Source organism: Cornus florida, unplaced genomic scaffold (assembly GCF_030987335.1).
Source record: "Cornus florida cultivar Cherokee Brave unplaced genomic scaffold, ASM3098733v1 CherokeeBrave_3.0.0_Hap2_Chr09, whole genome shotgun sequence".
Taxonomy (NCBI): domain Eukaryota; kingdom Viridiplantae; phylum Streptophyta; class Magnoliopsida; order Cornales; family Cornaceae; genus Cornus; species Cornus florida.
Window position 1 is genome coordinate 22,200,019 of NW_026775579.1, and position 10,938 is coordinate 22,210,956.

Consider the following 10,938-nt stretch of genomic DNA (forward strand, 5'->3'; position numbering starts at 1 on the left):
TCGATGAGGCTACTTGGGAGCTCGAGCAGGAGGTTCGCTCCCGGTACCCCCATTTATTCTCTCTTCCAGGTACGATTTGATTTTGGGAATGAAATCCCTTTTAAGGAGGGTAGGTTGTAATGACCCGGTCATTTTCTTTCTTTTCTTTTTTCGGTAAATTTCTTTTTTCGTCTTTTTCCTTATTTTGTCCTTTAGTTATTTTTCATTTTTCCTTGTATAACCTCACTTTTTGCACTCAGATTGATTCTGGCTTTGCATACATCCATGATATTTAATTTCTATGAAATCTATATTTTCACTTTTGTAGAAAAGCATGTTAAATGTTTACTTTTCTTATAAAGGGCATGAATGCATAACTTTTGGTAATTATTCTAAACTTGAGGGGTTTTTGTGTAATTAAATAAAGTAATTATTTTTCATCTTAGGGACCATTTTACAATTTAATTTGGAAGATATTTTTAAAAAAGACCTTTTTGTAATTTTTGAAAAATGTGACAAGTGTCACATTCCTAAGGTGCCACTTGTTGACATTATGGAGGAACCACTTGGAGGCTTAATCTCATGACACATGGAGGGTAGAAATTTACCCATTTGTTGGCCTAAGATAGGAGCACTTGTAGGCATGGATGGTTGACAGGTGTAGGTTTGATATTTAATCTTGGAAGCTTACTTAGATTCATGACAAGTGTAGGCTTCACAATTGGTCTTGCATTAGTGTGTGTGTGAGAGGTAGTGCAAGAGCACCTAGTGAGTGGAGAATCCCACCATTTTAACTTAGGGTTTTCACTTTTAATTCATTTATCTCTTTCCTCTCAAGAACCCTAACTTAGCCACCATTGGAGCAAATCTTGATTTAGAGCTTTGACTTCATTTTTGATACCCCTCCACTCACCTTAGACCATTAAGCTTAAAATACAAAAGCCTTGCCTCACTCCCCTCTTCATAACCCAAAAGCCTTCCCTTGGATTCAAGAGGGACAATCATCTTGTGAGGTAGGGGGTGTTATAATTTATTTTTCCAAGTAATTTAATTAATCTTGTAATGATATATAAGTTGTATGCATGTCCTATATTAATTTAAGAGATAAATGACTAATGGTAGCTTGCATATAATTCACTTTAGACTTGATATATGGCGTGGCCATGACTTGATCTTTGTTGTATATTAAATTGGCATGATTTAAATGAGTTTTTAAATCTAGAGAATTAATTTAATTTAAATTGATTTAAATTCTACTTAATTGTACCATGCTTAAATTCCATTTTTGACTTGAAATATGGCATGTCCATGAGTTACTCTTTGTCATATATTTAATTAGAATCATTTGGACAACTTTTGAAATCTAGAGAAATTACTTAATTAGTTTAATTAATTTCTATCTCGTTGTTCTAATGATTTAGTCATTTAATTCATGGAACCTATTGTGTTTTATCACATGTCATGACTTATTGCTCAACGTATTGATTTTGGAAACTTGGGACATTATCAAGAACATGACTTGGCTAGGACTTGGTTCTAGTACGGGAGATAGAGAGCTCCCTACACTATAGTGCGCACTAGGGGAAGGTACCCATGGGTTAATAGCCCTAAAGTGATCCCAAGAGTACGGTTTTAATCCAGGCAATATCCAAGTATCCATTTTGGTTTGATTTCGCATTTAAATTTCAGGTTGTTAACTTTGTGAATTTGTATCTCATTATGCTATGTTGAAAGTTTTAATATAACTTTAATAGCATGGATTGAAGTATATTAAATTGCAAACTTTGTAATAAGTTAAACTTATCCATGCTCATTCCCTACGAGTAAACTTGTTTACTTACCCCGAAGTTACCGGGTGTTTTTCAGGTAAAGAAGCAATATTGTGGGATGCTCAACAATCTTAGACTTGATAGACTACTTGGAGTATTTTTGCTATGTTAGAATCCGTACTTGTTAGCATATCACACTTCATTTTGGTTATTATATCAAAAACATGTATTTATTGTTCAAACTATGTAATGTGCACTTAAGTGCACCTTTTGATATCCTATGGATGTGTTTCTAATGAGGCCAAGGGCCAAATATGTTTACTTTAGCACTTATTTTCATTTAGTGCAATAGTTTGCCTTAAAAGCATATTTTAACCAACCTTGGAGGTTTAGCATATGAGATTCTTGTAATTGACATGTTTGAGGCCATGAGCCATTGTTTTACATTCAATTATGCATATTAAAGTTGTTGACATGTTCACACACTCAAAACTCCTTGAAAATTAGTTTTAACTCTCATTTTTGAACCAATCCATGAGGGAAATTGAAAAATGGGTTGAACCTTCACATATTTGGCATATAGCAGGTCGTTTAACAGCTTTTTGAGGTGTTTCGATCGGCTAAAACACCAAATTGGTCGACCGATGGCTTTTGGGAATTATTTTGTATAGTTAATCATCCATTCCAGTAGCCTTTTTCACTGTTCAGAGTCATTTCGGTCGACCGAAACTCCATTTTGGTGTACCAAAACTCCCTCCTCTCGAAAATACATGTTTTCAGCAAGTTTGTGTCCAATTCGGTCGACTGAAACTCTAGGTCGGTCGACCAAAACTCCCCTCATACACCTACCTTCCAGATTTGGTTTTAGCATTGAAGTTCTAACTTCAAACGGTCATATCTCCTTAATTTCTAACCCAAATGGGGTGATTCTTGAGCTTAAAATCAATGATTTTGAGTCAAATTTCCAATGGTACCAATACTATTCTTAGATTCCAATCATAGTGGGAGATATTCATGTTTTAGTGAGATAGGGTCAGTTTTTGCTTAAACCGGGAAATAACCTTTTTGGGGAATTCTTGGCCAAAGTTCTTAGAACCTCTTAGAATGTTATAAAATTATTAGATTAGGTTGTATTCACCTTTTTTGACTTGTTTAGAGTCAATTTTCTCCATTTAATTGTGAATTGACCATTTTACCCTTAATTGACGGATTTAGCCCGTTTTGACTCTCATTTCCTCTTTTGCTCACTATAACTTCCGTAACTTTATGGAAGGTCACATTAGTGACTTAAGGATGACTTCCATCTATAGAGACTTTAGTTTATCATTCACTTCTGCATTTAGGATCCGTTTCTGGGTCGACTTTTGAGACATCACTGGCACACCGGGTTGAATAAAACTCAGGTCACAACAGGTAGTACTTCTGAGGATGTCTATAGACCAGCCCCTCCAGATCCGTCACTTGTTTCTAAGGTGGAGAGAGATGAGGATGATGAAACTAGTAATGATGCAGAGGATGATGATGATGGTAGTGGTAGTGACACTGATGGTGGTGATGAGGACATTCTTACTGATACTATTCCGTTTGCTAGAGATATTGATGCTTGATTTTATGTTCACATCATGCATGCATCATCTTTTTGTTCATTTTTTACATAGTCATAACTTGATATTTTTTTATATTATCTTTTGACTGCTGATATGTAATAAACTGATTACTATTTTCTCTGTTTAGTATTGTTTATACTCTAAATGACCTGTTTAATTACTTTATCAATTTTGTTCAAAAAAGGGGGAGAACAAGGTTACATTAAGGGGGGAAAAAATCTAAAAAGCTTTGGATAATTTATTTAGGGGGAGTTTTTAACTTGTTTTATTAAACTTTCACCGGTAGTTTTGCTTAATCTATGTGCAGGAATTCATGTGAAATTTTGTCTAAGAGCAGAACAGAATAGAGATAAAAAAATTTGTGTTCCTTAAACAATTGTAATTTACTTTTCTGCTTTGGGTAGATTATAAATTGCTTTTAGGGTTTCGTCACAAAATTGCCAAAGGGGGAGATTGTGAGATATATTTTTGTAATTGGCATATTTCAGTAACAAAACAAGTCATAGTCGAGTTGTAATTTCAGTTACCATATCATAATCGACATCGAATGCGGAATTAGAAGGTTGTTCAGAAGAGGAAAGTACTCTTGATCATTGAAAATGAAAGAACAACACATTAGGACATTATTTCCCACTTAGGACACAAATACCTATAAGGTATATTTCTAGAGTTTCCAAAAACAGAAAATCCAAGTTCAAATTGGATTCTGTCAAGTGGGAACCGGTGCCTAAATTTGGGAACCGGTTCAAGAAGCTGAAATTCAAGAAATTATATTATGTCCTTTGGGAACCGGTACCAATATTTGGGGACATGTTCTAGAAGTCCTGACAACAACAGGTTTACAGTTTCCTTATTCTGTTTGATTCCTTTTTATCCAACTTTCCTTCTAAGTCTTATACACGAAATTTCCTTTATTTTCAGAAGTAATAGGACTTTGCAAACCTCTATATAAACCATGTCATACGCAAAGGCTTATTCACGGCTTTTGTTCTACAACTTCATTATTTTTAAAAGCCTTAGGAAGATTATTCTTGCAGAAAATCTAAAAGATTTATCTGTCATCTTTTTAGAACACATACACATAAATACATAGTGAGTTTAGAGTTGTGGTGTTCAAATCCTGATCGTGATCATACAGTTGCATCTATATCGATCAGACAAAAACAGATCTACTTCTACATCGAATTTGGACGATTGAAGAACAGAAGTAAAAACAATCACACTTTGAAAGGTTGGAGCATTCGAGGAGTGTTGTCTAATCTACCTGCTGCTCTTCTACAAATATTAAGCATAAGCTTGAGGTCAAGTTGCTGTTGGACGGGGAGTCGCAAAGCCAGAGGATTGTAAGTAATTGGTGTTTGGTAGAATGATAGGGTGTGAGTCAGAGTCAAAGTTCAGTGTATTTTGTTTCAAGTATAGTGGATCGGTTTAGTTTGCACTACATAGTCCATGAGGTTTTTCTCACACAAACAGTTGACGTATTTTATCAACTGGGGCTTCCTTGCTAAAAATCCTTTTATCATCTCTAACTTTTACTTTGCTTTATTTTATCTGCATATGATTAATTATTTAATTGCTAAAATAAAGAAAGTTGGGAAAGATACAGATTTGTTTTAAAATAATCAAAACTTTCTAAACATTCTGCTGTGTACGACTCACAAGGCGTATATTGCTGGTTGAGATGGGTAGCTAGATATATGAGATATGTGTGCCCTAGTAGAAGGATGACTCGTGACCACCTTGTGTGCACTTTTCATGAGATACTCACTATGCGGTTGAATCTACCCTTTAGTCCAGTGAGAGTCTTTAGTGTGTGTATATATTTACCTATCGACTATGTAGTTATTACATGAGTTAGTTAGGGATGTATTGTTTTTTGGGTCTTTGGTTGGGTTGTTGTAGAAAGGACTTGTTCGTGGATTTTGACCCACCTTTGTTATATTTGTTCAAGTCCTTGCCAATAGTAGGCTTAGAGATTGTTCATGCAGACTAGAGATTACTCTTTATCACTCTTCCGATGTCATCAACGTAGGGTTCTACTTCAGGCCTTTATTATTTAGATTTAGACATTTATCTTTATTATTTCAGTTATGGGATTATTTTAATTAGGGGTCCATGATATACGGATTCCCAAGTTGTATTATAGAGGATTATTTACATTTGGCATTTATTGAATTTATTATAAGATTGGTATCAGATGATTATTTAATTAACATTTAGTTTCTCTTTTTCAGCGATATCATTTATTTTTTATTATTTCATTTGTATTATGTGTTCATTTATTATTAATTGTTTAATATCCCCTGATTTTTGGGCGAGGACTTGATCAACCTGCGTTCCAAAATTGGGGGGTATCATAATACTTCTCCTCCTTGCATTCAAATCTGCCTGTCAATGCATATCATTATGAAATGAAGTCCTCCATGATTCAAATTGATAAGTGTTAAAAAGTGCACATTTAAACCACTTAATCTTGAGTGTTCTAGGACCTTATTCTATCTTATTTTCCTATTTTATTACTAATTTATATTTTTGTCTATTTTTAGGTCAATAAGGTTCAAATGGGCTAATTTCGGTCCATTAAGGCCTTTTCAGAGTCAAACTAAGTCTTGGTGAGAAGTTGAAGCAAAAGGAGGCAGATGTTGAAAACTGCCTAGTTAGAACGATCGAACCCTGAATGATCATATCTCTGAACGATCGAACCAACTCTGGACGATTGCACCATACCTCTTAACGATCACACTATTGGTTTGATCAATCAAACTATTCGCAAAAGTTATAAAAAAGCAGATCTAAAGCTCATTCCGAACCAACTCGGGCTGTGCTTGAAAGGAGATGCTGGCCTAAGGATTTTATCAAAAGGTCAATCTTATGTTTTAATGATTATAAACCATTAATGATGTTTAAGCACTAATATTTTCATTGAGTGATATATAGTTGATCAATATTCAATCCTCAATGTTGAGCTAGAAGATCCATTCCAAGCATTCCAAATACTCAAGCTATGGATTCAAGGAAGCCTCAAAGTGCAAGAAATTAAAGAAAAACTCTGTCATCAAAGATCACTCAAGCTTTTCAGTAAGTCTTCATCAAGCTTAAATGATCATGGTCAATAAATGAAGAAAATGGTAGATAAGATGGTGAGAGCTTAAGATTTAATATCAAAGTTCATTTAAATATATTTTGAAGCTCAAAATTACAGTTCATGCATAACATTCTCATTTCATTTTTCAAAGAACATAAAATTAGCTCATTAAGTTTATAAACACATTCACACATGAGCCTCACACCATATGAAGTGTAGGTAGGACTTAAATAAATTCATTTTAAGTCTTATACTGTAAATGGAGAAGGCTCCATGAAATAGAGAAGGCTCCATTAAAATTAGAGAAGGCTCCATGAAAAAGAGAAGGCTGTATAAAAGATAGAGCATGCTCTCACAACTCCAGTAGCTATTTTTCAACAAAAAATGAATCTTCCAACCAAAGAGCAGGCTCCTAAAATAGGAAGCAGGCTCCCAGAGGCTGGGAGCTGGCTCCATACAATGGAGAGCCAGCTCTCAAGGCTAGGGAGCCGCCTTCTCTTGTTTTACAAGATCCGACTCCTTCTAGGGTTTTGAACTACAACAAAAACTTTTTCATTTATTGTTTCCCAACCACCTGTAACAGCTCTATTAAACACCGTTTATCTATAAATATAGAGGTTGGTCTGCAACATAAATTACACCATTATAGAGAGCATTCTACTATTCTTGAAAAGCATTAAAGAAGCATTCATTGAGCTTTCATTTCCTCTGCTTTCATTTCCTCTCTTACATTTCATTCCACTTTAGTAATTCTGAGCTTCATATATATATTCATCTTTACTATAGTCGTGATTAGAACTGTGTACTTCTATTTTTGAGAGATTTATTGTACAATTCATTTATATTCCAAATTATTGTAAAGGGTTGGTGTGACCCAAAAGAAAGCCTAGGAGAAGGGTGTTTTCCTAGCAAGGAAGAGAAGTAAGGTCTTACTTCAATTGAAGGGTTGCTCTCCACCATTAAGGAGAAGCTCTAGTGAATTTGGGAAGCCTCAAGGGGGACCTTGAGTCGAGGAGTAGGAATTTTTGAACCTCACTAAATCGCCGAGTCATTGTTTGCAATCTTTTATCTCTATCTCTTTTATACTTGTGCCATATATTGCTTGAATATTTCAATTAATTTGTGCTTAATAGTTTGTTAGATTTAATACTTTATAAATTACAAAAATTGGCCCATGACTCTATTTACCCCCCCTCTAGAGTCAATTAGTGACTAACAATTGGTATCAGAGCTTAATCTCTAGAAAAAGATTTAACCATCTTAGAGAACGACCATGGCCAATTCAAATTTTCATCAAGAAGGTCAATCTAATAATAGACCTCCTTGGTTTGACAGAAGTGACTACAACTATTGGAAGATCAAAATGAGAGCATTCCTAAGAGGTGTAGATATAGATGTTTGGAAAGCCACCGAACAAGGAGACCATGTTCCAACCAAAATAGTAAATGGTGAAAATGTTCCAACAACCGATATGGAATGGACCCTCAATGACCGTAGGCTTGTACAATGTAATGTCAAGGCTATCACTAATCTCTATTGTGCCTTAAGCAAAGACGAATTCAATAAAATTTCGGATTGCGAAACGGCAAAGAAATTTGGGATAAACTTGAAGTTACCTATGTAGGTACTAGTCATGTTAAGGAATCCAAAATGAATATGTTTGTCCATAAATATGAACTTTTCATCATGAACAACAAAGAAACTATTAGTGAAATGTACTCTCGTTTTACTAACATTGTGAATCCTTTGAAGGATCTTGGAAGATCATATACATCGTTTGACAATGCGAGAAAAATTCTTAGGTCTTTGCCTAAAAATTAGGAAGCCAAGAAGACCGCCATCTAAGAGGCCAAAGATCTCAATACACTCTCCATAGATGAACTCATTGGTTCATTAATGGCCTATGAGCTAGAGATAAATGATAGAGATGAAGACAAAGAAGCTCAAAAGAAGGATATAGCTCTTCAAGCTACTACCAAAGAAGTAGCAATTGATAAAGCTCCTAATGATGAAGAAGAAGAAGAAATTGCTCTCATTACCAAGACCGCGAGAAGAGTCCTTCAAATAAAGAAGTACCAAAAGAGTAACAACTTCAAAAGAAATGGCTCATTAAGTGAGCAAGGAAAAAGATAGGCACTTACATGTTTTCATTGTGGAAAACCGGGACCTTTCAAATCCGATTGCTATGCCTACAAAAATGAAAAGGAAAGGAAAAAGAAAGGCAAAGCCATCCGAGCTATGTGGGAGGATGATGATTCAAATGGATCCAAAAGTGACGATGAACTCAATAAATTGGTCAATCTTTGTCTTATGGCCGATGAAGATGAGGTAAATTCTAATCACAACTCATTTGATTTAGAAACCTCTTATAATGAATTGGTTGATGCACATAACTATTTGCTAGATGCTTTTAAAGAATTACATGATGAATTAGGCAAAATGGTTCAAAAGTGTGCTAGCCTTAGAAGAGAAAAGCCTATCATCTCTCAAAACCTTGAAAAATCTTAACTTGAAAATGAAACTTTGGAAAAGGAAAAAGAATTAGCTAAAGAAGCGGCCTCAATTGAGTTAATTTCTAAAAATGAATAATTGAAAGTCATTATTGAGGATCAAGTTGAAACCTTAGCCAAATTCACAAAAGGTAGAGAGAACTTAGGCCTCATTCTTGGAAAGCAAAGAAATGCTTATGTTAAAGATGGGCTTGGATATGATCCTCACAATAAAGATTCTGGTTTAATGAAAAAGAGAAAACCTTTGAACAATTATTTTGTTAAAATTTCCTCTTCAAGTCCAAAATGCAATTATTGTAAAAAGCTAAGACATAAGATTAATCATTGTCCTATTAGGCCATGTATGACAAAAGAAATTTGGGTTATTAAAGGGACATATATACCCCTTCCTGACTCCCATGGACCCAAGAAAGTGTGGGTACCAAAAGAAGATTACTTAAATTCTTTTTATAGGTTTGCTTGAAGTCTCCATATTCATCCAATGACAAATGGTTCCTTGATAGCGGATGCTCAAGACATTTGATGAGAGATCAATCAAAATTTCGCTCCATCAAACCTTATAAAGGAGGAAGTGTTACATTCAGTGACAATTCAAAAGGCAAGGTCATTGGCATTGGAACTATTGGTATCTCCTCTTCCTTATCTATTAATGACGTTTTACTTGTTAAAGGTTTAAAATACAACTTGTTTAGTATTAGCCAACTATGTGATAAAGGATATGATGTTTTGTTTAAATCAGATAAATGCATTGTCAAAAAGGATAATAATGAAGTCTTTCATGCTCTAAGAAATGGTAATGTGTATACTTTTCTTTTGTGTGAATTACATGATCAAGATGTCAAGTGCCTTGTATCCTCAAATGAAAATGGTGATCGGTTGAGTCAATTACAATTATAAATCAACCTTCGCAATAGCACGAATCATTGTAAAATAGGGCTATTGGTCGGGTAAGTCGAACCACTGGGACTGCGCTAATCTATGGCAACCTAAGTGTCTAGAGTCTTTTTAGAATGATAGAGGATTTGTTGGTTGTCACTTAAGCTATGAAATTAAAGTGCATAAAGTAAAAGTTTGCAAGAGTTGAGGGGAGATGAAATACAAGTAAAGAGGACTAGGGAAGTGAATCCGGCTCCATCCCTATACACATGCTAGGTTAGAGCTAAATTAGGGGAAAAACAACATATACTATGGTCATGATACATAGCAACACTTGTTTGCTATAATATCCTCAAGAAGTTCATTAAATCTGAAGCAAGCATGATCCATCAAAGGTTAACATGTTTAGACTACCTAACTAAGGTGTAGCTTAACCACATTTACTTGAATGAAAGACTATCAAGCCCTAGATAAAATGATGAAGCACATGAAGGTAAGAAATAAGCATAAATCATCAAAGGTTTCACCTAAGTAATGATCTATCAAAGTCCTCCAACTCCATGCCATTAAAACAATTCTATGATCTCACTACCATTGTCACTATGAGAGTGCAAGCAACATGATTAAAAGAATAAACCATCAAAGATAGATAATTGACTCAACATTAATCATTTAAATACATGAAGATCCATTACAAAAGGCAAAATGCTTTAGACCATGAAAAGACCAAAGAATATACATTGTAATCCCCAAAATATAGCCTAAATTAGAACATGCTTACAAGGGAGGGGCCTCATCACCTCCCTAGATGGAGGTTTAGTTACCCATGGGAGCTTTAGAAGAAGGAAGAAGCTTGGATGCAACCTCCATTTTCGAGCTCCTTTGTTGTAGCTTCAAGAACTCTCTCTTCTCCTCCTCTTTCTCTCTCCAAAAATCTTGCAAATATGAGATATGATTTGTTTGTGTGGTTCCCCTCCTTTGTATAGACATCTCTCTCCACCAAATAAGGCACAAAAAACCACCAAAAGACATCTCCAACCAACCCATAAAGATGGAAATCAGAGATGAGAGAAACAAGGTGCAAGTGGGCTGAAGTGATGGTTCCCGGAGAG